The sequence below is a fragment of the Artibeus jamaicensis genome, unplaced genomic scaffold, assembly GCF_021234435.1.
Source record: "Artibeus jamaicensis isolate MK-2021 breed Jamaican fruit bat unplaced genomic scaffold, CSHL_Jam_final contig_482, whole genome shotgun sequence".
Taxonomy (NCBI): Eukaryota; Metazoa; Chordata; class Mammalia; order Chiroptera; family Phyllostomidae; genus Artibeus; species Artibeus jamaicensis.
In genome coordinates, this window is record NW_026521857.1 from 4127350 (window position 1) to 4153491 (window position 26142).

The window sequence follows — 26142 nt, forward strand, 5'->3', positions numbered from 1 at the left end:
ATTATTCCGCCTTAAAAGGGAAGGAATTGTTCATACATGCTAAACCATGAATAAACCTTGAAGGCATTTTACATCAGACATCACAGTCTCATCAGGGTGGCCACAGCCAATGATTAAATAAGACTGTGCTGTGGTACAAAGGCACAGCCACTTCTGCCAGTTTCCTCCAAAGACAGTATTGGTCCTGGACATCCTCTTGGGCTGTGACAAACTTTGTCAGATTTGTATCACTGTTTAGTGGCTCCCTCTGCCCAATCCTGCTTCTTCCCATTTTCTTCCATGGGTATAACTTCCCAATTAGACTTTTACTCTCCTGACTCCATCTCAACATCTGCTTCACAAAGGAATCAACGGACATACCACTGAAGCCAAGTAATATACACGAAGGTTCATTGTATTATTCTCTGTACTTTGTAATTTTATTTTTAGCATTTTCACAATAAAAAGATTTTAAAGGGAAAGAGAACTGAAAGGGGGAAAAGAATGTCTTAAACATTAACTATAGATGAGAAGAAATAAAAGTGTCCAAATAAATCTGTAAAACCAATTGCTGCAAAAATTAGAAGATATAGCACAGAAAAAATTAGAAAGTATCTGGTTACTTTTTTAAGCAGAAAGCAATTGAGTAGGGGTGGGAGACTGAAAAAAATTGTTATAATCTTAGAAGTCTTACTTTATGCCAGTCAGCAGAGCATAAAAAAACGAATTGGAGATAATTTAAAAGAGATTCTTACAGCATAGGGCAATAAACATGAACTTGTCTCACCAAGCTTGGAAAGAAGAGACACAAAATTGAAATATGTTGATGGAAGCATATGCTCTACTCAAGACAAATAGGCCTGTTCAAAAAAAGATTGACGAGAATGCTATGTCAAGAAGACAGACATCTTTGTGGAAATCCATGAACCTGAAGATGGATGCATGCTGATGAGCAAAGAGATACAGGGACAGAAATAGAGGGGATATTGTTGTGAAACAATTCAGTGTATCTTAAATCTATCCAATCATCAGAATTGGTTAGGAAACCTTTAAGATGCAATTTCTTGAGCCCCAACTACATCATAAATTCAGGGATTGGATCTTAAAATTTGTATTTTTACAACTCTCCAAGTTGTTCTGGGAATCGATTTTGTGTGTGAATCTTTAATATACATACTGGGCTCTTGGGCCAGGTGAATAAAAAAGATGATGGATTCCTAACACAGTGTTTTTTAATGCCATATTGGCATATTTGGTAATGATGGGGGATTTCAACGATATAAACATCTATTAGAAGCCTCATTTAGCAACATAAAAGTTGTGTTGCTAAGTTCCTAAAAAGACAAGCACACAAATGGAAAAACTACTTCCCAGGTTTAATTTTGACCTGCTAGAATAACGTTTATCAAAGAGGTCTTAGGGAAAAGGTCACTGAGCTCACATAGTGTGAGCCAGAGGACATGAAGATAGCACAATTCAGAGATGAAAATTCAAAGGTAAAGAAAAGCATAATTCTGCAGCATGAAAAAGGAAGGTTCATTGTACTCAAAATGTCTCAGAAATTCCCCCCAACATTTAAATCTCACAATGTAGCTACAGGTCAAGTAAATGATAAAAAGAAGGCAAATATAAAAAATAACAAAAACCAGCAAATAAAAACAGAAACAAACAAAATGAGTATGTCACTCCATTTTAGTTCCAACACTGGCTGTCCATTAGGGGACTTCAAAAAAATGCAAATGCTCCCATCACTCCCAGAAATTTTTATTCTATTTGTGTAGGGTGAGAAACAAGCATAAGTCATTTTTTAAATTCTTACCCAAGAATATGTTTACTGATTATTAGAAAGAGAGGAAGAGGAGAGAGAAACATGGAAGTGATAGAGAAACATAGATCGGTTGCCTCCTGTACACACCCTGACCAGGGATCAAACCCGCAACCTAGGTATGTGACCTGAACTGGAATTGAACCCCCAACCTTTTGGTGTATGGAGATGACACTCCAACCAATTGAGCAACCCATCCAGGCTCCAGCACGAGCCACTTTTAAAAAACTCCCCAAGTGATACCAATATCCAATCATAGTTGCAAACCACTGCTGTGGAAGCTTAGATTTTAAAGGACAGGGTAGGAAGAAGGACATAAACCAAGTGAGTGTGTAAGAAAGTGACACAGACAGAATTTTATCAAAATGACAGAAGGCCAGCAAACCAATAAAACAACAAAAACAAAATATTTTTTCAGCTATATTTGGGACTAGTTGCAGAGCAGAGAGACAGGATAGGCATGCTATTTGGAAAGAAGACAAGAGAGCTTAGAAGGCTAGAAATGAGTAAATATCTTTCAAATTTTCTAAAATGGATAGAAAATGGATTCTGTAGACTATGGATGATTGAGCTTGATATAGATCTCAGACAAGATTCCAGAATGTATTACTAAAGCAATGTTATAATAGACACCCAAATGACAAAGAAGTGATTATAGGACTCAGCATGGGTTCTGAAGCGCAAGTCCAGCCCATTTGCAAACCTCAGTGGGGGGTAGCTGATAAAGACAGTGTATACACAATTCCATTCAGACATTTGGACTTCAGCAAAACAATTGGCGATATCTCTAATGACATATTTGTGGTTAAGATAGAGAAAAAAGAGTTGGATGCTAGAACATTTTAGTGGGTTATTAACTATTCAGAAGTTATTTCCAAAGAATACTCATTAATGGATCTATGTCATATCTAGTGAGGGCTTCCTAGAGTCCTGGTGATCTGCCAAAGAAATAGTTCATAGCTCTGTGTGTGCTCAATGTTTTTACCAGTGGCTTACATGAATATTCAAAAGACATACTCATCACTTTTACAGGATGCATAGATTAGGTTGATAATGTAGATATTTAACAAAAGAATCAAAATCTAAAAAGATTTTGATGGACTGTAATGATAAGTAAAAGCCCAAAATAATTAGATTTAAGAGGGTTAATTGGCCAGCACTTGAGTCCTAAAATCTTACTGTACACGTAGACAGAAATTCAACATGAAGGCAGATGACATTTTTAAGAGCCTTCAGAGTCCTCGTAAGCAATTAATTTAATGCCAGTTAAAAATGATATGATTGCAAAAACACCTGAAAGTGACCACCTACAGTTTTAATATAAGTGAAGAATCTCTAGTGAAGAGGAGCACAAACAACCTGCGCTCTGTGCTGCCCCGATCATACCTGATAGTTTTGTAGCCATTCCTAGGTTCCATATGTTAAAAGTGAGGCATAAAATCTGGAATATATTTTAGGAAGAATAACCAGTAAGGTGAAAAGAAACATACAACCAAGCTGTCAACAAAAAAAAATTAGGAATTGTCTTGCTTATTAAGAGAAGACATAGAGGGATGAGTCCTGTCTTCAAATAATTGAAAGACTGTCTTATACAAAGGGAAATAAACTTATCTTGTCTGTTCCAAAGTGATTACACTAGAAGCTTTCAGAAGGTTGAAAGACTTCCCATATTCAGAACCAAATTTTAGCAATAAGCTATTTGAAAATCAAACCAGCCCCCTCTGGAAGCTGAGTTCGCCATCACTGGCTATATTGGGCTGGAAGCTGGGTTCTCACTACAAGAGATGATGTACAGGAAAATCAGGCATCAAATGAAACTGGATGGCCTTAGGAGACATTTAGATCCTGATATATTGTGACTCTAAGAATAAAAAATAGACTTGTATAGCACTTCTGTTGCTGGGAAAAGGTGAGTATTTCTAGCTAGAGTGAGGTTGGGGTTAGGTAGAAAACCAGAACAAAGTCTTATGCTCTTCACTCAGCAATCCAAAGTGGGCCAGTCATTGACTACTAGATGACTTTGGAAAAGGGGCTATCCCTTTCCCAATTCCACTGCGCCAGTGTAGCCAGAGTAAATATAGAGTGAATGCCAATGGAGATTTAAGTTGATCTTTGATTAAAGGGATTAGTTAGTATCTCAGAGTTGGGGCTGGGTGGAGATAGGAACTGTACCTTGACTTAGCTTCTCTCTCTTATTCCACACAGTGGAACAAATGCTTACTCTCTCACCCTCCTTAGGGAGACCACATGGACATCTCCCTCTTCCCCACATCTCCTATCTCCTCTAGTCTTGCTCACAGTATACTCTTAAAGCCCTTCTCCTCAGAGCCCCTGCACCCTTACATTAATAGAGTCCAGTTTTTTCTTGCAGGTTGAAGATTCTGCTGCCTCAAGCTTCAGCTGGCTGTCAGTAGATTCTTCCATTGAGAGTTGGGGTGCCTGCCGGCTCTTCAGTGAAAACAGGTTGGAAGGAAATGGAAACAGGAGTTCTTATGGGGACACATAGTAAGGAATGAAAAGTTGATTTTACCTACAGCTTGATTTCTCTCCACTGACTAGACTCTGGCCATGTTCTCTGGAAAGACTCTGAAGAAAATACACCTAACACTGAAAAAACATCAAAGCATCTGCTGAACACCAAGAATTCAAGTGTAGGAATGCATGTTTCTCCTACAGACATGACTCTGTCTCATTCCTTGGAAAACAATGCCTTATTATTCTATGTTATTATTCAATTGCCTCTTTCCTGGCAGGGTCTTTAAAAACCATCATTTCCCACTGTGTTAACCATATCTCTTATTTCCTGCATTCAGATGCTTTAACATCTGGGGGCTTGCTGACTCTGGAGGGACTTCTCTCAGGATGAGCCAACTCCTAGAGATAGTAATCAACTCACAGGCAACCACACTTTTCAAATGCAAATTAACCAACCTAAATCTCAGGTCCTCAACTACATCTTTTATTGTGTCCTTCTACTTGTGGTCCATGCTCCATCTACCCTAATTTTTCCAGGGCCATGTCCCAGAAAACTAGGGACAGACCCTATGCCCAGAGCTCATCAAAATGATTCAGACTAGCCAATCCTAAGTCTCCTTACTTGCCTTTCCCATTTCTTCCCGGGAAAACCACAAAGAATGCTATGCCTACATTTCCCCCCTTTTTTCTTCCTTCTGACCAACCTCAGTATTTCCCCACGTGTCCCTGCATGTCATGCTATACCTCTTGTTTTAAAAAAAAAAACTGTGAATATAAACTTTTCTCCCAAGACAGTCATTTCTGTACCCGTGTGTTTAACCAAATCTAATTAAAACAAATCCTGGGTACACTTAAAACAACCAAATAACTTATCTCACTTTGTCCTTCTCTGGTCTTATTCTTTACACAGTAGGCAGAGGGAGCTTCCTAAAAGATACATCAGAACTCATCATTCCCCAAAACTTTCACTCACACTTAGAAGATAATCCAGACTGCCTCCCCTGCCCTCCCATACCCAGCATGTTCTGGGCCCTGCCTGCAGCTCCAGTTCCTTCGTCTAAAGCACCAGCTCTTCTCTGCTCATTCACCCTGCTCCAGCCTTGCTGGCCTTTGCATTATGCCTTCAGCATACTGAGCTCCTTTGTGCCTCAGGGCCCTTACACTTGTTATTCTCTCTTACATAGCTTGTCAGGTGATCTGTTTCCTCACTCACACAGGTCTCCATGCAGGTTTCAGGCCTTCCCACACCATCACATCTAAATAGTTCTCCATATCCCCCTTCTCTCCATTTTGTTTTGCTTTCCTTTTCTTCATTAGTTCACCAGCTGAGGTCATATTTTACATTGATCTGTTACTCATTCTGGTCTCTTCTTCTAGAATGTAACATCTGTGAAGGCAGGCATCTTGTCTGTCTTATCTATTACACTGTCGTCAGTGCCCAAAACTCTCTGGCTCAACAAACATTTTGTTGAACAAATGAGCCTTTGAAGCCTGACTGTAGGGCCTTTGAGACAGTAAGAAGATGACTCTACCTACCCACACCACCCCTACCAGCTTGTGAAAATGTCAGAAACTGATTAGGTGTATTTGGCTCCATCTAATCCAGAAAAATGGCACTTGCCTTTTCTGATATCACCAGGTCTCTGGGTGTCATAAACACACTAGCTAATTTGAACAGAACCCCACTACACGTTTTGCTTATGTGAGAGTGTTCTCCAGGTATCTTGGTAATGAAGCAGGGTTTTCATCAGAAGTTAAGTTAACTTTCAATTGCGCAATGGCTCTCTGTCCCACGTGGAAAATCTCCCAGTCGCCTGCTGCTTGTTAGAGCAGTTCCAAAACACTCAGCAGTGGGGTGAGGGGAGGACCCTACAAAGCCAGTTATTAAACCATCTGTCTGATGTTCTAGGTTAGGAAAACTCATAAGCCTATCAGGAGCAAGACAGTGAAGTACGGGCCAAATAAGGCCTGGGGATTATTAGTATATTTAATTTATCCAGATTATCCCCTAGACCCCCACTACCACAAGATATGGGCATGTCTGCACATTTATTAAACCATGCTGAACTTAATGCTCTGTGCTAAAATGTTAATCATTCATTCACTGCCCAAGCGCTCATATCAAATGCTTGGAACACTGGGCTATGATGGCCAACTCTGAGCCCCAGAAAGGAAAAGTTATATTTAAGGAATATTCAACTTAAGAAGTTATTTTAAACCTGGGGTATTTTTAAGTCAAGCAAAAATGACACTAAACTGTAACTTGTGTGAGCTAATTATAGCTTTCACTTACACAGAAAAGAGAAAAACAGCAAATGAGAGTAATAATCACAAATGATGATGATGAAAACAATGATTTGAGAGTCACTACATGCCTGGCACCATTCTAAGGGCTTTACAGGTGATAGTTTAACCCTAATAACAGCCCTGTGATGTGAGCACGTTATCCTCATTTTGTAGATGAGGACACTGAGGCAGAAACAGTGGTTTAAGGCACTTGTCTGAGGTCACATACAAAATAGGTGGGTAGACTTTGTGCTTAGTGGTAGACTTGTACTTGGACCAAGGCAGTCTCCATCCAGGACTGTGCTCTTGACCACTAGAGAATATAGTTTCTTCCAAGTTCCTGGAGGCACATCCTTAAGCTGTGGAAGGAAATGCCAGCTTTGGCACAGCCACACATTGAGAGAGAGTTTGATCTTCTCAGAGGCAGGGCCATTTGTTCATTCTTTCATTCATGTCAATTTTTATTTCTTGAGCATCTAACTTCTGCCTTTTTTTAGTCTCACATCTTCTTTTATAATTTATTTTTATTTATTTATTTGAGAGAGAGAGGGAGGGAGGGAAGAGAAAGAGAGAGAAAGGATGGGCATTGATTTGTGGTTCCACTTATGTATTCATTGGTCTATTCTTGTATATGCCCTGACTAGGGATTGAACCCACAACCTTGGCATATGGGGACAACACTCTAACCAACTGAACTATCCATCCAGGGTCAGTTTCATACCTTTTGTGCCCCCAGCAAATCCTTCCACAGAAGAGGCATTCTATCAGATAAGAAGATATAGTGGAGAACAGCAATGTACTGTAGAGCCCACCACTCCACCACCTCACCCAGACCTATGACATAGCCCTGGGGGTGCTGACCTGCTTTCAGAGGTTCTCAGGTGACTGTGAACCTGTCATGTTTAGTAACATCATGCTGTTACCTTGAAATAAGCTATGCGGGAGAGTTACGCTATGAAGTCAGCTAATGCTACAAATTCAGGAGTATGAGTATATGTGTGCGTGTTTGATCTCTCAGAAAGTGGCGTACCATTGCACAGACCACGGCTGCCTGCCGGAGAGGCAGAATGACAAGTCTGGCACCATTCTTCTCTCTCCAGTAACTGCATTTAGAATATGCAGAGTACATACTTGTCTTCCTTCATGATTCCCTCCAGAGCCATCATCTGTCAAGCAGAACTTCCATTATGAACATTTTACTCCAAAACAGGCACCAAACTGCCAAAGTTGGCCAACTCATGACTTCACTGGTCACATCATACACAGACCCAGCATTTCTTCACATCTGCTGACTCTCTCCGCCCCAAATTCCTAGCTTGCTTGCTCTTTTGGCTCTCATACCTCTCGGCTCTGTTGAATTCTCTAATTCTGGTGTCAGTTATAATTAGACCTGCATTCAAATCCAAGCTTTACCACTTCAGAGATTATTTTAGGTCTCAGTTTTATCATCTGTAAAATCGGATGATGGTAGTACCCAACCTCATAGAACTAGTTTGAGGATTGAATTTTTAAAAGTATGTAAATCACACAGCAGTACCTGGCGTGAAAACAAAGGTTGCTGTTATTATACACTTCCTACAGGCAACTCTCAACTGCTGCTGGCCTGCTGCCTGCCCTGCCCAGGGATGCTTGGAGCATGTGTGCCACCCACTCCCCTACCTCCTTGGTGTTGACTACATCACTCCCTTATTCTAGAAGTCCTTTCCCCTATAAAAGTTCTAGTGTCCTTCAAAACCCTACTCAAATGCCACCTTCTGTGTGAAGTCTTTGCTGATCTCTCCTGTTGCAATCATGTTGTGGCTTCTTTTCTCTGGGGAGGCCATTGGGTTACACACAAAGGCAGCAGCATCTTTTTCTCTCCTATCTTCTTCATTTTACCCCAAAGGTGATGGGGCTCCATTTCTGTAGGCTAAGGTGTAGAAACACATTGTTAAAAATGTAAATGTGCTCTGGGAAGGATATGCATTTCCCCACATTGCTGCATTTTTCAGGTTTTTCTTAGCACCAGTTAAATTTCCAGCATTGAGGGCTACAGCACTAGAAGGGCTCCTACAGATCATGAACTGATCAACATGTTTGATAGATGAGGGGAAAGAGGCCTAGCAGGTGACTTAGCCAATGTCACAAAGCTGGACTCAGAACCAAATGCTACGACTACCCTTCTGATATTCCATACATTCCACAAGGCTCCTGGAGAAGCCGGACACAGCCTGTGACAGAAGCAGGTAGAGGGGCAACAGTCAGAGAGTGAAGGGCTTCCAAAAAAGGCTGGTGGCGGGGGAGTGGCCAAGGAGTCAGTACAGCCAGGGGCAATATGAGGACATGGGAGACAGCAAGGAGAGAATCAGGGAGAGGGCTCTGAAAGAGTTTCTGGATCTTAAGTCCTTCAAAGCCATTATCTACCTGTCACATTCTGTTACCCATGTTGGCAACTTCCCTCCCTACAGCCCTGGCCCAGCCGCAAAGGGTCTCATGCAGAGGCATCGGGCTAGAAGCCCACCATTATTCTATTATTTAGGATGTGGGGTTTTTCCATTTCCTAATGCTACATGAGTTCCTGTCCTTGGAAAAAATCCTGAAGTCTAAAATAGCCACGACCAACTCCCCACCTCTAACTCACCCTCTACTGCTTTCCTCTGCTGTATGTTCTTCAGCTTTGATGTACTTCTTGCTACTTGAGATTATGCTATTCATCCATTCATTCATTTTTTTAATGTACTATCTGGTTTCCCATCAAAAGAGATCCTTGAGGGTTAAGGGACTTTGTGGTTTCCTATTATGTACCAAGTGCCCAGTAAGTATTGGTTGAATAAAGGAGGATAATAACCATGTCATATTAATAGATATCTGTTTTTTTTCTACTATTTTGGAAGTTTCATTCTGCTGTTCTTTTTCTTATGTTTTAAGTTTGATGGTTAGTTCCATATTTTGATCCTTCCTGCTTTACTAATGTAAACATTAACTTTCCAAGTGTTGGTTTAATTGCATTCCCAAATTTTGATTTATGATGTGTTCATTATTCAGTCTCAGATATTTTAAATTTTTCATTGGTGTGTCTTCTTTGACCCATAAGCTTTTTTAAAATTATGTATATATGTTAGGTATGTACATTTAATTTCCAAATGAATGGATTTTTTCTAGATTGTATTCACTATATTATTTCAACATGTATTTTTGCCTGAGACCACATTAAGGGTGAGTAGACTTTTGTGATCCATTTCTAGAGCCTAACATTGAAGCAATCTGCAGTAATATCCCATGTATTTGAAAATGAAGTATTTTCTCCTATGGCAAGGTGCCCTGTTTTAAGTAGGTCTATTTGATCAAGGTTGCTAATTGTGCTGCCCAAGTATTCTGCATCCCTTGGATGGGTTATTATTGTTTCCTTTTTCTATTTTACTTTTAGCCTATAAATGTTTAAAATTTAAAAGTGGTGGTCTGTTTTTCATCTCCAATAAGATAATGGTCTTATATCTCTCACTCTCTCTCATCAAGCCTCTCCCAACTTATATGCTGTTGTTCTGTGATATTTTAATTTAGTTAATCTAATTTCCCACAGAAACTAGACATCATTTCATGGTTTTAGAGTCTTTATTTAGACTTATCAGCATCTTTGCTCATCATTCCTACTTGGATCTTGGACCTCTCACCTGTAATAATTTTCCTTCTGCCTAAAATAATCTTTCAGAATTTCCTGTGGTGGAGGTCTTTTCTTGGTAAACTCTGTCAGATGTGGTTTGTCTGTAATGTCTTTATTTTATCCTCACCCTTAAAAGGTGGTTTCACTGGAGAAAGTGCTGTAAATCGACAGGCGTTCTCTGAACACACTGAGGATAATGTTCCTTTGTCCAGCAGTTTTCACCAGTGCTGAGAGGAGCAGACATCAGTCTAATCAGCATTCCCTTGTGGATTATCTGGCTTTTCCCACTGGCTGCTTACTCTGTACAAGCCTTCTTTTTCTCCTTTGGTACCCTGCATTTTGCCTATGATGGACCATGGTACTTATTTCTTTTTATTTATCTTGCTTAAATTTTGGGGAAAGTTCTAGAATAAATATTGCTGTCTCTCAGTAAGGAAAAATCCTCAGCCATTATCTGGTTGCATGTACTTCTTCACCATTCTAATTACCTTCTTCTGGCGTACTGACTGCAACACGGTTAGACCTGTCCAACAGAGCAGTCACTTGCCACATGTGGCTACTGAGAACTGTCCATTAGCAGAGAAGATTCTCTTAGACAGTACTGGTTGACTTTCTCACTTTGTTCTTATTTTCTCTTAACCTTTCTTTCATATTTTCCAAATCTTTGTCTCACAGGAACACAGACTGAATGATTTGTCAGGATCAATCTTCTGGTTTAAGTTTCTCAATTTTTTAATCATTGATTAAAAATGATTTTATCATTGATTTAATCATTGATTTTTAAAAATCTCACTCATTATATATTTTTTGTTTTTAGACTATTTATGCTACATAAATGAGATATATAGAGAGACTACATATTATACTATATAAATATTAAATATAATACTAAATAAATACTAATAAACACTAAGTATAATACTGACTATACCTAGTGGTGATTTTAACCCAGGATTTTGTTAAATTACATTTTTATGCATGGAGTTTTTTCAGCCCACATGGATAGTGTGAATTACTGAAAATTGATGTAAAGGTTGGCTTTTCATTACAGATCTCATGAGAAATGTTCTTTTCTCTACCCTAGGTTTGTGACAGACACATTTTCTAGTTGTCCCTTTTTTTGTCCCTAATCAGTGAAGATTATTTTAATCTAATGGGGCCTGTAGCTCCCTAGGCTCCACGCTTCATAAGTGGGGGGTAGAGGCAGGGAGTAGCATGACGACTAAATGCCTTTTGGTGCCCTGGACTGGATTATGGAATGGGAAAAACTGGTGAACTCTGTATAAAGCCTGAAGTTTAGCTGATAGTAATATACCTATGTTATTATCTTAGTTTTTACAAATGAACCATAAGGATGTAAGTTGGTAACAACTTTAGGAAAAACTGAACTGGAACTCTACTATTTTTACAAATTTTGTAAACCTAAAATTATTCTAAAATTTAAAAAAATTATTTAAGAAGAAAAGTCTTCCCTGCTGGTGCAGCTCAATGGATTGAGTGTCAGCCTGTGAACAAAAGGGTCACCAGTTTGATTCCCAGTCAGGGTACATGCCTGGGTTTTGGCCCAGGTACCCAGTAAGGTGTACATGAGAGGCAGCCACACATTGATATTTCTCTTCTTCTCTTTCTCCCTCCTTACCCCTCTGTCTAAAAATACAATAAATTAATTTTTAAAAACACGGGGTGTAGCTCAGTGGATTGAGCATGGGCCTGCGAACCAGGCAATTGCGGTTCGATTCCCAGTCAGGGCACATACCGGAGTTGCAGGCAGGTTCCCTGCAGGCCAGTTCCCAGCAGGGGATGCATGAAAGGCAACCATACATTGATGTTTCTCTCCCTCTCTCCTTCCCTTCCTCTCTAAAAATAAATAAATAAAATCTTTAAAAAAAAAACAGGAAGACTTTGAAAAAAAAGAAAACTCTGATGATTTTTTCTTTCAAGTGCACTTAAAAAGATGTTTCTTTTTAAAAATCAATATTTTAGTTGTTTCACTGTGGGGAGTGCTGTAAGGAATCTACCATACTTATCATACCACCAAACACAAAGTCCAAATGAGGCCATTTTAATAAACAAAATGTTGAGGAATCAAAGTAAAATGTGCTTAAAGAAGCAGGACACAGAGCAGAAGGGACTGAGAGAACACAAATGGTAGCAGTTATAGAAAAGTGAGGTCAGTTCACACTCACCCTTCAACAAAGGGAAGTTAATCAAATCCACCGTGTGTACATAAAAATAACATAAGGCAAAAAAATCAATACTAATCTTGAATAGAGTTTATTATGGGTTGAATTGTGTTCCTGAAAGTTCACATGTGGAAGTCCTAACTCTAGTATCTCAGAATGTAACCTAATTTGGAGATGGGTCTTATTTCATAAGGCAATCAAGTTAAAATGAGGTTATTAGGGCGGGCCAAAATTCAACATGATTGGTGTTTCCTAAAAAGGGAAAATTTGGACACAGGCATGTGCCCAAAGGGAGAGTCTCATGTGAAGATGAAGGCAGAGATCTGGACAATCCCTGGGACACCAAACCACCCAGAACTAGGGGAGAGGCATGAAAGAGATTCTCCTCATGGCCCTCAGAGGGATCAATCCTGTCTACACCTTGATTTCAGGCTTCCAGCTTCCAGAACTGTGAGACAATACATCCCTGTTGTTTAAGCCACCCAAGAAGAGAGACTTTGTTATGGCAGCCCTAACAGCCTACAACAGTTATTCCCTACAACTCTACATATGTCTTCACAGTAGGAGAGACTGCATACCTGGATGTGCTGTGTGGAACCAGGACGGACCACATATTCCTTAACTATCTGGAATGAGCTGCAGGGGACAAGAGAGATCCTGTGACATGAAGTTCATTTCTACCCCTTGCAACATTCCCAGAATTAAACACTGTCCTCTTCTATTAATATTTCAGTTTCACAGAGGGGTCCTGGAATACCAATGATTATTCTCCCTCAAAGTGCCCTGTACCGGAAAAAGCATAATGTTCTTATTGACACTGCACTTAAAAAATGTTGTGAAGTAAATCTGCAGAGCACTCTGGCTATTCAGATCTGGAAACTGGTTAACCAATAAGAATATAAAGACACAGAAAGATATTTTGGCAAGGTCCCATAGCAAACTGTGCCAGAAATTGGGATAGAATCAATTTATGCTCATTGCAGAGCATAATCAATGGCCCAGTGACCTCCACTAGTTAACTTTGTCAGTTCTGAGGTATGGGCCAGTGGGTCTTTAGGCCTAGGAAGCCACCATTGTCTCTGCCAGCCCAGTAAAACCCAGTTCTAGTCTCTCAGAAGTCAAAAAGGTATGGGTTACCCCAGAAGTTACCTAGCAAGAATCTGAACTCTACAGAGTGATAGACATTTGCTGGAATCTCAGAAATTCCAGAAGAATAAGTGGACTATGTCCAGGAAGATATTCAACTCGTCCAAAGAAGACAGACTTTTTCTCTCCCCCTCACATCCATGCTATAATATTGGAAGCAAAAGAGAAACAGATGCTCCAGAGCATTCTGAACTAAAAAGCTTCAGATGCAGATAATTAAAGCATTATCACACACTATTCTCCAAGAATGCATGTCAACACCACATGTCATAGGGCTGCTCAGCCCACACAAAAACCTCTGGATTCTGAGCCTTGAAACTACTGTGTCTCCAGATAAGCTTTCCCCAGGCCTCACACTAGACCTTATCAGCATAGAGTGAATGTAGGGAGAGTACATCTGCTGTGGTGCTCTCTGCATCTCTTGAACCCAGTCCTTCTTTCTCATCCACAGTACTGATGTCAGAGCTTCTCTTAGGCTATTTCAGAAGCAGCTTTAAAACCAGTACTGTCCAAAAGGGAGAAAATAAGAGCCACAAAGACCACACAGAGAAATGCCAACTTGGCACCACCTTTTAAAAACACGAAAAGAAGCATGAAATCTTACAATGCATTTTAATATAACCCAAATTATCAAAACTATCGTTTCAATATGCAAGCAATATAAAAAGTAATTTACTGAATACTTTACCTTTTTTAGGGTTGAGTTTTCATGTTCGGGTGTGTACTTTATATTTACCTCACATTCAGTTAGGACTAGCCATGCTTCATGAACAGATGGCTATATGTATCTAATGGCTACCATATTGAACAGCATCAGTCTAAGAGTTTCAAGTGAGCTCATGGCTTCAAGTCTTGGTAACATACATGAATTCAGAAGGCAGACATTTTTCTCTCATACATATTTTATTTTTCTCAAAGGGGGCCATGAGCAAAAGTTTTAATAACTTCTTTTATTCACAATAAATATTCATTGAACCCAATTCCTTGCCTTTATATACATACCCAGGTGTCTGCTTGAAAGGACCCCCTTATTCCTCCCATTTATTCATTTGCCTCAAGGGCATCTATGTTCTTCTTTTCCCATTCAAAAGGCAATTCTCCAGAAAAGCAGAGCTGAAACATGGCTTCCCTAGGACTCCATGGATGGTTAGCTCATTCCAGTGCTATCGTATCTAGTAGAGTGCACTGCATTTGCTTGAGAACATTTTGCCTCTCCCATGAGACTGAATTATTTTAAAAAGAGGGCATGTGTCTTACCTGTGTATACCTGTAGTTAGCACATCTTTGACACATGGCTGCCTGGTTCTGCTGAAATGGATGGTCTGAGAGACGAAAAAAAAATGAGGTAGAACAAACAAGACAAAATCCACAGATTGGATGTGGCACACTGTCACTTTTGCCACATTCTGTCTTGCCCACATAGATCACCCACAGTCCAGTGTGGAAGGAGACAATACAAGGTCTGAGTCTCAGGATGTGGGGATTCTGGGGTACTCTCTTGGAGGCTGGTAAGGAATGAAACACACCACTTCTAGACAGAAGAAACCTTGAATTTTGTCCTTGATGGCATATAAGTCATTGACTTTAAGGTATTACGTAACTAACAAAGTCAAGCCCTTCCCATTCTTTCCACACACATTCTTTTGTCATATTGATACTGTGGCTCAGTGTTTGTTCTACTTAATCAGTTCTTGCATGCTTGAGAGTAACCTCACAAGATTCTACCCCAGTAAGCTAGCCCCAGGGTCTGGTAAGTTGGGAACCTCCACTCAGCAGGATATAAGTGGACCTCAATATGGATAGAGTTTAGTTTACTATGATGAATGGGTTCATTTGTTAGGGTTGTCCCAATTTTTGAAGCTTTAATTCAAAGAGGAAATGATAAACAATAGGCTTTCTGAAACTAAAAAGAATTAACCACACAGTAAGTATAAAGAAACATAAAGGAAAGAGTTGTTTCACAAGTTGAAAAAATACTGAAAATTTATCTCAGTACAGGTGGTGAGATTTAGGTACCAACAGTAAAAATAGCATAAGTTTAAATGTTATGTTTTAAATTTTAATCTTGCTTTCATACCTAAAATTCTTGGTAGACAAACATTGTGTAAATTTTCTGAAAGTTGAATGCAAAATAGTTTTGCCACCCTATTGATAAATAAGAAAGGGTAAACAGCATAATATCCACACAAAACTGTATCACAGTGACCTTCAAATGTAAATTATTAAGTACACTAACATAATGAAGTATCTGGGAGACTTCTGGGTCCTCCAAGTCCATATTGTGAACACTACTGATTTGCCTACTTTAATAAAACTGTACCCCATTGGGAAAAACCTTTGACCAGGTATTATAACATTCATGGATGTTTATTTACATCTGCATGCAGAAAAAATTTAAAACATAACATTAAAAATAAATATAAATTCTATTTTCAATGATCATATCATCTCATGAAGCTCACTTTGGAGACCATTGCCTTAGATAAAATTACCCTCCACTTACTCAGTTGGACTCACCAGTGGGACATGGCTGGCTGGTGGCATTGGGACAGAGGGGCTGGGAGTGAGGGAGTCTTCCCTGAGTCTATTCATACTTAGATATCCATGTAGGAACTATTAAGGAGCTCCATGGTGGACAATGCAGTTGGGCTCTCATATTCCTTGAATTTATAGAATATTGAAGCATGTCTGGTAATCAGTAGCAGTCCCAGATTGAAGCTGGGTAGAGAGCACAGAGTCTCAGATAGGGAACTCAGTGAAAAGTGAGAGGAAGGTAAATGCTGGGGTGGAGGCCTAAGTATTGTATGAGTTGATAGAGCCAGACTATATCCAGTCTAGGATATAGATAATTGTGCAGGACAATTGTGCAGTTTTGCTGCACAATTCCTGATAATATAATGTAGAATTTGGGAAGGGAGTATTCTATCTTACCATGGAGACTTTATCTGGACAGGTTGATAAAGATCTACGAAGAGCATGTAGGGGTCACTGCCTGGTCGGAGCCCTGTCCCTACAGGTCTGTCAGGGCTTCACCTGGAAAGTCAAAGCTCAGCCACATCAGGGTACCAGGTAAGCCTTAACACAGAAAGATCTGAGAACTTCCAGTCACAAGTGCTTTAACTTGGAACTTGTCTCTCACCTCCCAAGATGACTGATTTGGGGGCTAAGAGAGATGCTCCAGTTTCTCTGCCTTTAGGAGAAGGTGAAGGCAAGCCCATTTTCACCAACAATGTCACCACTCTCTGCACTGGCCATGGTAGAAAGATTCTGACTGCACAGTGACAGCCCAGTGGAAATTTCCTGCCTGGAGCTATTGTGTGGTCTTGGCTTGGCCAGCAATAAGTTCATAAATGACCAGAACTGATTTTGGAACACCTGTGAGCATCCCTAGGGATACTCAGGGGAAAAAAATAATTAAGAAAAGAATCTTGGAAACAATTCAGTTTTCTGCAGTTAGGGAGAGTCTTTTTATAAGCATGGTTTCACTTGTACGAGCAGACAAGTAAGACTGAGACGTTTCTGTTAAACAAACACCCTAGACTATCTTGTTAGAGCCACCAGATGAAGTCTGAGGATAGTGCCATAAAAATAAAACAACACACTCTGGCTATCTCACCAGATAGCGCACAAATTGCTAAAGTAAATAATGTAATGGCAACTAGTACAATAGCTCCATTTTAGAACATCAAAAAAAAATCTGTTGGAAAAATAAACAATCCCATGCCTTTGGCAGAAATGTTAGACCAAGTAATCAGCTGCCAGTATGGAGGTGTTGACATACCCATTCTTCTCTCCCTATTGAAACCTCACTAAAATGCAGGCAAGAAATAAAATGTGGCTCAAACCCACATGAACAAAGAGACTTAGAAAGAAGATGACAGCACATAATTGATGTCAACAAAAGCTTTGAGCTGGAAGGTAGATTGCAGTCAACTCTATAGACCCATGGAAAGCTAATGCTTAAGCCTTCAGCAGAGCAGGCCACAAAAACTACCTGGTTCCCCCTGAAGAATCCTGGAAAGACTTAGTTGTTTCTTTGTATGGAGCACCTACTTCCCCAGACTCTGAACCCAGTTTCAGGTGATTATTCTTTCCCCATTGCCTCAAAAGACTGCAAGTTTAGAGAGGTTGAACAAGATAGATTTTGGACTCCAAATAGGTAAGACACAATGAGAGCTTTATTACAAAAAGGAAATTCAGGTGAAAGGCTACACTCTGAACAAGAGAGACCCCCATTTTCCTCTACCTTGAATGGGAGAAGATTGGCAGGAAGATAAAAAATTAGAGTGGAGCTATTTGAAATGATAGCTATTTAAGTTTAAATTAAGTAAAATTAAATAAAATTAAAACTTTACTTTTTTTAGTCTCAGTAGCCACATTGTTAGTACCCACTAGCCACATGTGACTAGTGGCTACCATTTTGGATGCTTCCATCACCACAGGTTCTGTTAGACAGTAGTGAACTAAAACACACTGCACTGAGGAGACTGACCAGGTTGAGAGAAAAGACCTGCAGAGACTGGCAGAGAAATCATCCAGATGAAATCCAACAGTTAATAAGCCCCACTCATGCAAACAGAGCTTGCAGTCACAAATTTGGTGTCTTATCCTTAAAGATAAAATGGCAATTCTGAATGAGGAAATTCCCAACCATGAAAAGACAAAAGCAGATACTATTACATATGTTGCATTCATGAAAGGAAACTGAGAGTATAAAACTATGATAAGCAAATAAAAATGAAATGGATTAGATTGTAAAGTCTCTTGAAACACTAAAAAAAGAGTTGAAATAGAAGAAGAAACTTAAGAGAATTAATTATCTGTCCATGAGATTTGTCTTTCAACTGAAAAAGTTCAAAAGAGACAGAGAAAACCAAAAGGGAGAGAGAAAATTATCAGAGAAGCAACATAATGAGACTATCAAGAACTCTCCAGATTGAAAGGGGCGCTGAATGGACAGCACTATAAATAAAACGTGCATCAAGGCACTTCATCATGACAGTTTTGAGTACCAGGGATAAAGAGAAGACCCTCAGGTGTTCCCGAGAGCAAAACCAAGTCACATGCAGAGGGTCAGAAATCAAGATCATACTCCTGTCATCCAAAGTGACACTGAAAGCTGAAAGGCAGAATGTCCCTAAAGTGCTAAGGAAAAATGAACTTCAACCTAAAATCCTCTACCCAAAAGTGGGGGTAGAATAAAGACATTTTTTAAAAATGTACCAAAAATTTACTTGTTTCAGTCAGTGTGCAGAGAGCTCACTGAGACTGAAGGTAGTGTAGCTATTTACAAATGTATGGTTGGGGTTAAGGGAATCCTACCAGGAATGGTACTGTAAGTACGGAAGCTGGCAAGAGCAAGGAGCTGTTACCAAACTAAGTGCTGAAGGCGCAAAGGGAGGAATCACTCCTGAACCTGGGGAGAGAGCCACTGGTATAGGAGTCAACCACCTGACAGCAGCTGTGGTCACAACCAGCTCACAGCTCAGCAAGAATAGACTGGGAAGTAAATACTACTTCCTTTTCCTCCCACTCAACTTTCATAATTTCCATGGACCAAAGTCAACTGGAAGACAGAAGGCAAAGAGCCTACTGATAAATTCTCCATAAATGCCAGTCTCTACGGCACAGTGTCCTGTAATGATAATTGGAGAGCTTTTAGCACCCCCATGTGTATTCTTGCTCAGGAGGCCACTGAGAGATATGGTTCAGTAAAATGGGAAAATAAACCAAATAAGGAAAGGAACACAAGATTCTGGGAACAAAACAGAAGAAAATTTTAGGATGACAATGAAGAGAATTCCCTAGAAAATAGCTGTGCTGTTTCTAAAATGAGCAAAATTCCAAATTGGAGAAGACAGAGTACTCTTGAAGAATGGTGACAAGAAAAGAAAGATAAAGCTAAAAGAAGAATTGGAGTGATTAGGAATTAAGAGAAGATTATCAGCTCTATCAGACAGCTTAGGGGTAAATTAATGATAATATTTTTTTAAATAGCAGATGGGAGAAAAGTGGTAGTTATTTTCTCCAAAGAAAATTAAAATTGTACAGAAAGGAACTATAATTGTGATTTATTATAACACACATTATAGTATAATACAGAGAGCACTATTGACATAGTTGGATCAGGGAGAATAATGGGCCACCAAAGATGTTTATGTCCTAACCTTTGGAACCTGTGAATGTTATCTGCATGACAAAAAGGACTTGGCAGATGAGATTAAATTAATCTTTAAATGGGGAGATTATTTTGGAGGATTTGTCTGGGTCTGGTATAATCACAAGTGAGAGAGCAGGGCAGAAGGGCAGAGCCAGAGGAGATATAAGGGAAGTAGAAGTCAGAGTGTTAAACATGACAAAAGATTTGACCCATCATTGCAGGCTTCTAAATGAAAAGAGCCTACAAGCTAAGGACTACAGGTGCATCTAAAGGCTGAAAAAGGCAGTAACATCTTCTCTAGGGCCTCCAGAAGGAACACAGCTCTGACAACACCTTGACTGTAGCTCAAAAGGACCCATTTCAGACTTTTCAGACTTCTGATTTCTAGAACTGTAAGATAATAAATCTGTATTGCTTGAAGCCACTAAGTTTATGGTACTTCATTACAGCAAAAATACCAAACCAATACAATAGTCACAATAATATAATCAAAGAATACATGGGTTCAGCATAAGTAGATTTACAGTAGTTCATATGGAAAATAATACAATTAATAAATAACAATACAAGAATCAACTGTTTTACATACTCACAACTATAAACTTACTTTTGCCTACCCCTGTATTATTTAATCAAAAATTTTGAAGAATTTGAGGTGATCTTAAAATATATCCACAAATTCTTTGATCTTCCTTCTCTTTATAATTGTCTTCCCTTAGTGGTTCACTTTTAATGAATAGAAGGAATTAGAAGTGATGGCATATGGCTTCTGGGGCTAGCTCACAAAAGACATTAGACCTTTGGCTTACACTTCTCTGGAGCACTCATTTTTGGGAAAGCTGCTTGTCATGTCATGAGGATGCTCAAGTAACCCGTAGAAAGGCCCAAATAGAGAAGAATGAGGTATCTGGCTACCAACCAACATCAAGGGATTATCCATATGAATGGCCTTGAAATCAGATACTTCAGCTCCAGCTCCCCAAATTACTGACCCATAAAATCTGTGAGATAATAAATGCTTATTATAGAGTGGCACTAACTTCTACAGTAATTTGTTATGCAATAGTAGATAACTGATACATAATGAAATTAGGAAAATTAGAGAACAGATGTGTGTTGTTTAGAGAATGTGAGAATTAGAGAATGTGTTGTGTGTGAGTGTGCATGTTTGTTATAAGCGCAAAGAGATAAATAATTATTTTTTCATAGAAGAAAGTCAATAAGTCATATAGAAGGTGAAAATCAGATTATAGAGACATAAACATATAACAAAATATAGAAAAAGAAACATCTGAAACATCGGAAAATGTTTGCTTCAAAATATCAAAAATTGAAAATGGAGGGTGGGGTGGAATCTTATTAATGCTACTAAGAGTTTGGTTTGAATTTTAAACTATATACATATCACAATATTATAAAATAAAATTTCTAAAAAGCAACTTCCACAGGATCCAATGTTACAGATCATCTTGCTCAGAGAGAAGTAAGCACTCAGCTTTTTGGTTGGATAAGAAGAGAATTAAGAGGTAGCATTCTGAGTTGAAGGTCCAGGGATTCTGGGTGGAGATACTCAAGAAAAAGAATCTGGCAGCCATTCAGAGCTGCACCACACATCCAAAACAGGTTATGAGGTACAAGGCACCCAAAGCAACACAAAGACTAATTTAGAGCTTGAAGTAAGGGATAGGGTCTCCATGTTAAAATGAAGGAGACTGGCTAAGGAGAGGACCAGGAGACCACATATCAGAATTCCTCAAGGAAGGACCCTGGGGAAGATGGTGGTCCTAATGAGGCAGAAATAGACCAACTCAAAATATAGACCTTTTTAAGCAAAAAGACACTGGAAAAAATGCTTAACTGGTCTTACATATATTTAATGGACATCTCATAATACTAATGAGAAACCTACAAAGTGGCTCATTGTATTGCATTACCATGTAATCATCTGTATAATAGACAATGTTAATGCACTTCATGGACTAAAGACCCTGTGCTGAGCAAATAATAAATTCACATTCAAATTACAATATTATTATTATTATTATTATTATTACTATTATTTCATTTACTATAGTCTTGACATAATTTTTGGTGGATATGTATGTTAAACTGTTGAAATTACAGTTTTAGAATTGACTGCAGAATGCTCAGAATCACTGTCTTCTGAATCAATGCCAATTTCCCATAAAATAAATCATCAGCGCCATAAGAGTTTTAGTGTTATATGTGCAATCCCCCCATGATTGCCAAATGATGATGATTATTATCATAATCTGCTCTAAATCTTGTATCTTTCCAAAGCAGCTTCTTCCAGGAGAAGCTCATGGTGGTCTGCTGGGAATGGTTTCTACAACCCTCTGCCCCATGTTGTCAAGGACTCTCTTAGCTGCAAAGGGTTGTAACAATAGTGAGGTTTGGGGGACTTATTGTCTTTATTGGGTGGCCTCATTATTCACCACTGCTTGAGGAAGTGCAGACAAGAAAACAGGAAAGGCCACCCATACTGAGAGAAGAGCAAATCTTGGGACTGATATTCCTTATTTTCTTCACACGGCTCTTGGCTTTCACTTGACATCCTTTTGGTATGTGGTCATATTTTAATCACTTCCCCCTTTTTCTTGCCTCATGAAATGCTGTCTTTCCCAACCCATGTGTGATGCTTGGTCCCTAACCTTGCCTCTCCAACCTAGCTGCTCCTTCCCTCAATCTTCTGACCCTACTTTCTTCTTCCTTGCCTCTTCCCAGCTGTGTCTCACTGCTTTTCTGACACCAAATCATCAAGTACATGGAATTATGTAAAAACAGTAACATTACTATGTTCTCTTCCTGCAGCTCCTCCCTTATCTTTGGCTTTTCCTGTGACTCCAGGAATTCCTTATTTCTTTACTCAAGACAGCAAATCCTAATAAGCCACTTCCAAGCAGACATTCACTCCAACCAGGCTACCTTAACCTATTTGTCTACTCCTGTATTTTGCTAGCATAGAACTACCATATGGCTTTTAAATTAAAAAAAGAAAATACAACTCCCTAAAGGTCTCATGATAAAGACAAAAGTGTAAATTTGTCATCAGAGAATTAGGTACCTTTCAATGGTAAAGCCCCAAGTCAAGCCATAAACTATGTAGACATTGTTTGTGTAGACAACAAGCACAGGCTCTGGGCAATGAACCCATCAGCAAACAGGGAGTCAAGAGAGCAGAAAGATGGCTCCTGCCCATAGGGGGCTCATGTGAGTACAGGAAAAGACCCAGGGAGACAACAGTCAATTAACCCAGTCAGTGTAACTTACTCTAGAGGTCTTCAGAAAAGTCAAATGCCTACTGGAAACCAAGCAATAGGCTGCATATTCAGGCTGGGAATGAATCATGTGAAGGAAATAGTCCCTATAATGTCACTATGGGAGAAATCCAAAGACTATGAGAAGATTCAGTGAGCTCAACCTTCAGAAAAGACCAGGTACCTTGGAGGCTCCCATTCATGATCCCAGGTAGAGCTTAAAGGTATATCCAAGGGATCAAGACAATAAAGACTTTGTAAGGTGCTGAACTATATACTGCTTCTCCGTCTTTGTTATTTTTCTGATATCCTATTCTTCTTTCGTCATCATCAGTAGAAACCTTAAAAATAAAAAGGTCCTTCATGTCTGTCTTTGGAGGGTATTAAGAAAACAAACTCTAAAGGATGGTGGCAGCTTCCAAAGGTGAGAGAAGTGGATTGATTTCCTGGAACATGCTGCAGAGGAAGAAAAGAGACCACGGGAAACCAAGTAGGATTTTAGGAAACACCCCAGAGCTACAATAGAAAATATGTCTTGGAGTTGCACCAAAATTGGCAAAAGAGTATGTGGGTCTGCAACATCTCTTATAATACAGCATGAATAATGTCACTTTTTCCTTGGGCTTTGCTGCTCCTCTGCCAAGAACTGCTTTGGCCTGGTACATTGTCTGCAGCCAGCTGATAACAATCTGCAAGGCCCACAGTCCCCCATCCCTTCCAGTTGTTGACCGAATTTCTCTAGTAATGTTATACAACCATCAAAATGCACCTTCAACGCTGGTAGTGATCCATCCAGGGCCAGAACAAACTCTTCATCTTCTATGTGAAAAATCCACTGAGTGCATTGAGTGTCTAGCTCCACCACAGGCTTTAAAACTACCAAGGGGTTGAGCTTGTCAGGATGGCCCAGTGGTCTAAAACTACCAAGGGGCCTTAGAGCTTGTTTTATAAATATAAAAGTGAGACTACTCTAATTGAGCAGGTGCATGGTGTAGTGGTTAGGAGCACTGGTTTTTGGAGGCAGGCTGCCAGTATTCACATTGCTGCTCTGTCACTTTCTTGTTCTACAATCTTTGATCAGTCTTAAACCTCTCTGTGGCCAAGTTCCTCATCCATATAATGTGGATAGGAATAGTACTTCTCTTATGGGGTAGTTTTTTTCAGGAAAAGGCATACTTTGATCTGCATTTGAAAAAAGTGTAGAACACATAAGACAGGAGAGAAAGACAGGAGCACTTCAGGCAATGTGGTCAGACAAAGGCACACTCAAATACGAGGTAGGAGATTGATGTACTCCATCTGGCTCTCGTGGCTTTATGATCCTCAATACTGACCACAGGAATGAGTAGCTGTGAAAATTGTGCACATGCCTATAATGCTGGGCTTAAAGATTTCTTCTCCTTGGGACCCACTGTGGCTCATATGCAAAAGAGGGAAAATCTTGAGGGGAAGAACACTGGAGAGATCTTTGTCCTTTGGACCCCATCTACCTGCACCAAGTGCCCACTGAACACTCTTGGGAGATAGCAGAGCACAGGACAGTTCAAAGGGACAGTCCTCATTCAAATTATACTTTGCACAGATTTAACTTCACTCCTCCAACTATCAGTTTCTTTAGGCACTTACATGAATCTGCTACAATACCACTCAGACCCAATACTCAAGCATACTCAGTTATTTGCAACTTCTCAAACAAACTCCACTATTTCCCACTGACTCACTTTGGTTAATGCTGCAGTGAAGCTGGCATTTGAATCCAGTTCCATTTGAAGGTACAATCTGAAGTCTTACTAAGTCACAGTCCTGGCCAACACATACATAACAACACATCAGAGCTACTCTCTGAAATGTGGGTATATATCTCATACATGCACAGACCTCAAATCTGCACCAGCAAATTGCAGGCTCATTTTCCAACTGCTCCCAACATGTCAAGGCTGATAACTGCACAGAAGCTCGTGATCACACACACACACACACACACACACACATATACACACACACACACAATTACCCAGTTTTCACATGCAAATATCCATCTGTACATGGTTTCTTTGGTAAATACCAACTTCATAGGTGCAATACAGGTGCCCAAATTTGAGAACTTGGCAAAGAGAGGGGCACTCAATCTCTGAGTCAGTTATGGACTAGGATCATTATCATAATTAGTCCCAGTGGATGTCTGTCATTCAATAACAATGGTGGATGATTCAGTCTAACTCCTTCATCTCTTTACCCTGCCCCCACCCCCTTTTATAAGAAAAGCCAGCTACGTCTTGCTTTACTATCTTCCCCATCCCTACCAGCCTTTAAAATGAAAAGCCCAGATGTGGGTGACCCATCTGTGGTGTGTCACATTTTTAGAATCTTCTTCATTTAGAGCTGGGAGAAAAGAATTCATTAGAGAGTAAGTCCACAATAAAATTAGGAAACATTTGATCAGACCATTGTCCCAACACAATATGTGCAATGAGGAAAATGCAGGAGTTGGCTGCAAACCCAAAATGTGTTCCAGCCTCGATGGCTTGCTCATCATTGACTTCCTGTGCTGACCAGAAAGGGGAGCCCGACAGTTCCCTAGGTAGAATCTGAGCTTCTGAAAATGAGACACCACAAGGGCAGGCAAACTCTTTCTTTGTAAAGACTTTATATTTTTAGAGCAATTTTAGGTTCACGGAAAAATTAAGAGGAAAGTACAGAGATCTTCCATCTATCCCTTGCTCCCACACATATACAGCCTTCCCCACTAACAACATCCCCCTGAATGATGCATTTGTTCAGCCTTCCCCACTAACAACATCCCCCTGAATGATGCATTTGTTCAAACTAACAAACAGGCATTGACACATCAGTGTCACCATAGTCTATATGTCTATAGTTTACATGGCAGTTCATTCTTGGTGTTGTACATTTAATGGGTTTGGACAAAATATGATGACATTCATCCACCATTGTGGCATTTTTGCTGCCCTAAAACCCCTCTGAGCTTCACATGTTCATCCCGCTACCCCCAGCTTCTGGCAACTACGCATCTTTTTACTGGCTCCATAGTTCTGCCTTTTTCAGAATGTCAAAGAGTTGGAATTCTACAGTATGTAGCCTTTTCAGATACGTTTCTTTTGCTTTAGTAATATGCAGTGAAGTTTCCTCCATGTCTTTTCATAGCTTGA